Source organism: Macadamia integrifolia, unplaced genomic scaffold, assembly GCF_013358625.1.
Source record: "Macadamia integrifolia cultivar HAES 741 unplaced genomic scaffold, SCU_Mint_v3 scaffold3610, whole genome shotgun sequence".
NCBI classification, from domain to species: Eukaryota; Viridiplantae; Streptophyta; class Magnoliopsida; order Proteales; family Proteaceae; genus Macadamia; species Macadamia integrifolia.
The window spans coordinates 1,831-5,936 of NW_024869651.1; the positions used below are offsets into that span (position 1 = coordinate 1,831).

The window sequence follows — 4,106 nt, forward strand, 5'->3', positions numbered from 1 at the left end:
TTTTACAATTTTAGTTTATTTTATGTTTTTTCTTCATTGAAGTTTAAAGTTTTTTAGAATGATTAAGAATCCTCTGGTTAGTCACTTCTCATCCATTTAATTTGGCATCTGGCATCTCGATTTTTACTTTCGATGTGTTTTAATTCTAAGTTCTTAATTACTTCTTTGACAGGAGTAGAAATATAGTGGATGACCTTAGGGCTTAGGCACTCATTATGGCATCATAAAGGTAAGTATAATAAATACTTGTATATTTTATGTCTTCTTTTCTTTATATTTATAATTTTCTTTCATAATCATGTATTTATATTATATGTTAATATGTTATGATGATTGATGATTGATGATTGATGATTGATGATTGAATATTGATGATTGATGATTGATGATCGATGAAGATGAACTCAGCTTATTCACTCTATTGATTTGTTTTCTTGATGAATATCTTACATTGGTATGAATATAAACCTTTAATATTTATTTAGCATATGAGTAATAGGATTCAACTAGGATTTGAGCCAAATAGATTGGTTTTATAAAAAAAATTACACAAGAACGCTTTAGTCAATAAGGCGACGCTTTATACCCGTCTTATTGCTAAGGCGCTCCGAAAGACCCTCAAACGCCTCCGTCGCCTTACTGCCTTAAGAACTATGGATCAAACACCAAATCCGAGACCTTGATCAAACACAAGGGAAGCCTCAACAGAGACCAGCGGCAGCAGCAGCAGCATCTTTTTTTCTTAATTCAAAACCATGGGCCTTAGGTATAAGCCCTTCTTTATTTATAATGATAGGGGGTAGTGTTTACAAAAATAGAAACTCAAAGCTTTTAATTATTGACTGACTAAACTAGTAACATGTAGTTACTAAAATTAGAAATTCTAAACAACTGAAATTAGAAACTAACAAGGATTGAAATTAGAAACTAATTTAAGACTTGAAAATAGAAATGAAATTATAAACTAATTAAATAACTAATAACCCCATCAGTAGCCCAAAACGTGGGCCATTAAACCAGACCTGGTCAACCCAATCAGCCACTAGGGTCGACCCTCTTCCTCCTTCTTGAGTAGACCTTCAGATCTGCATCAACATGCCCCTACTGTCCCGCCTCATTTCTCTGGCCAACATTTATGGCATGTGGACAAGCCATTAGACAGCTCCTCGCAAATCAGTCAGATATACAAGCCCAAGTCCAAACAAAAAAATTCAAAATCAACAACAGACCTGGTAATCCATTCAATTTCAAGAACTTTTACAGACACAGTTACTTGAATTGCAGCTAGTTCCATGACAAGCCATCAGTGAACAAAAGCTAGAATTCATGAATAAACAACTTTACTCCATTTATTTAGTTCATTAAACAATTTTTTCCAGTTATTTATCGTATTATTCATCTTCTCCTCTCTTCTTCTGCTTTCTCTCCCTCTCTGCACAGCCGCTCCATCTCTTTTCTGGCTCCTACTTCGCACTAGACGATGAATTAAGGAGTGGAGTGGGGACAAAAGAGTAAGTAGTGATGAATGTCGCTGGAGTCCAAGAGAGAGATGAGGGCAGGATGATCACAGGTTCAGTTTGTAAAAACATAGGGACAGGGAGAGAGGAAGAGAGAGAGAGAGACTGATGCGTCCGACAAACTCCACCTATCTAACTTTCTTAAGATAGGGAAATAATAAATGAAAAAAAAATTTGAAAATTATAAAACGGTGGGGGTTAGATACAGGGGATCTACCCTCAGGCTGAGCTTCTCTGCAACACAGCATCATCCCAGCTAGGCCCATTCCGAAGCTACCAGCATTGGAATTCATTCTGACTAATTTCCATGGTGTTGGCGATGGCATAACAGTGAACACCCCGCAGGGCCAGGGAACGCGGCAAGTGGGGATCGGGGAGGGGTGCTGCGGGAAGTGGGGAAAAACAGAGAGAGAGAGAGAGAGAGGACGGCGGAGGGGGAGCTGGAGAGTAAGGGGAAGGGGTTTGGCAATTATTACTTTAAAGTGAATTCACATAAACCCTTTCACTTCAATTCAACAAAAAGAGTTCTACACTATTGGGTATACTGAAATGAACTGGTCCACTGGGTATACTGACGCCAAAGATTAAGATTAACCAATATGTGTGTCTCTTCTCTGGTATCTGTCTCAAAGCTCTAAACTTAAAAAGGTTTCCGAGATCAACTTAAGAAACGGCAACTTTATATGGGGAATTAAAGACACTAAAACCCATAAAATTCCCTCATCAGTTTGCAGTGGAAGAGACGAATACTATACTCCGTTGCTGAAACCCAATTTTGAACTCATAGTCTAAAGGTGACTTTGATCACCTGAATATGTATCTGTGAAAAAATTATAATCCGTCTTCACCTGAATATGTATCTGTGAAAAAATTATAATCCGTCTTCTGCGTCTACGAAATAAACAGAAATCCAATACATATTTTGACAGAGAAAAAGGATAACATTGGTACTCAATTCAGACCAATAACAATATCAACAATTCTATTATGAGTTAATTAATATATCGACTGAAACTAAACAGCATATGATTAAGTATCAGACGAGAGAGGCAAGAAGAAAACCTGTTCTGAAGAAACCTATTCAGCCTTTGGACAGGAAAAATGCCGGAGAACCACCATTATGACGGGCTTTTGAACTTTGAGGCGCAGGCTGGATTGCTGGAACTGGATTTCTCTGTTCCAATCCCATCTTCATCCAGAATCTGGTGAAGAAGCATATTCCCCGTCACCGTCAGGCGTCAACAGTCAAGTCCAGAAGACGAAGACCATCGAATCCCTCTAAAATTTACGAACTATTACCGAATAGTTCGCATACGTATCAGAATTTTGAAAACTGTCTGATCATATGGTATATTTGTCGGTGACTCCGGATGGGGGAAGGTTTTAAAACTCCGAGTCTGGAATCTGGATCATTGTTCGTTAAAACGGGAACGGCAAAAAAACAGAAACGTTCGGTACGGGTTTTAAACAGATTAAAACGATGAACGGATCAAAAAAACAAAGAACGGAAAACGGACGAAAACGAACGATACGAGTATTAAACATGTAGTTTTCAAAAAAACGAAACAAAAAAAACGGTAGTATACTCATGCAATTTGAGAGATTATTACCTGTATACATGCATCTAATATTCCAAAAGCTCTAGGAGTCCCAAGATAAAATAGCCCAATGGGCTACAAGAAAATGAGATGTTGTAAGAAGATGATATTTTTTTCCTATAAATAGAATGGAAGTTAAAAACCAAAAATCAAGTATCATATTGTCTTCATTCTTCACTTTTACTAATAGGTTTTTTTTTTTTTTTAATTAGTTTTTTTTTAATATAAAATTCCTATTTTACCCTTAAAAAACGAATACGCGTTTAAAACGGCTGTTTAAAACGTGTTTAAAATGGATTCTTTTGCTGTTACCCTTTTTTTCCGTATTGTATAACAGCATACAGGAAAACACGTTTTAAACGGAAAAAAAACGCAAACGCGTTTTAACTAATAGTGGTCTGGATCGGACGCATTTACCTTGTTTTTTTATTATTACTTTTTTTTTTAATTGTATTTTGACCCATTCTACTCTAATATCGTAGATTGGTATCAGATCAGTGAGGATTGAGGGTTGATCTCAACCGGTACGGATATTGGCGATCCTCACAATCCAATCCGATTTTTAAAACTGTGGGGGAGATCAGGTTTTTTTATGGCTGTTATTATTGTTATTTTGTTGATTATTTTGGTATCATGTGTTTTTTATTTTCTTGGTATTAGGTATCATGTACTTTATGGTTGATATTTTTGCCAATTCTGATTGAAATATGATGAATCATTATTATTACAATTGTATATTATTTTACCAAATGTCACAAGACATTTATTCTATTTCTATCATGTGCACATGATGATTGATAGAAAGGACATGGTTCAGATTACCTAGATATTAAATTTTATAGTCTAAGTTAATCAAATGCTCCCTTTTTGAATCGGCATGCATTCATATATGTCCATGCATATCTATTAGTATCCTAGACATAATTGTGCGTTCTTCCAATTCTAAGTTGGAATAGACGGTTTATGTTATAAATTTGAAAAAAAAGAAAAA

The 4,106-nt window shown here is 35.8% G+C and overlaps 1 long non-coding RNA gene across 1 annotated transcript; it reads right to left on the reverse strand.

Moving 5' to 3' along the window:
* Positions 1-742: 742 nt before the first annotated feature.
* Positions 743-2,875, reverse strand: LOC122068237. The gene is made up of 2 exons (XR_006137013.1): positions 2,580-2,875; positions 743-1,122 (listed from the first exon to the last, which is right to left on the reverse strand). It is a non-coding gene; the product is annotated as an uncharacterized LOC122068237 (long non-coding RNA).
* Between the last annotated feature and the right edge of the window lie 1,231 nt (positions 2,876-4,106).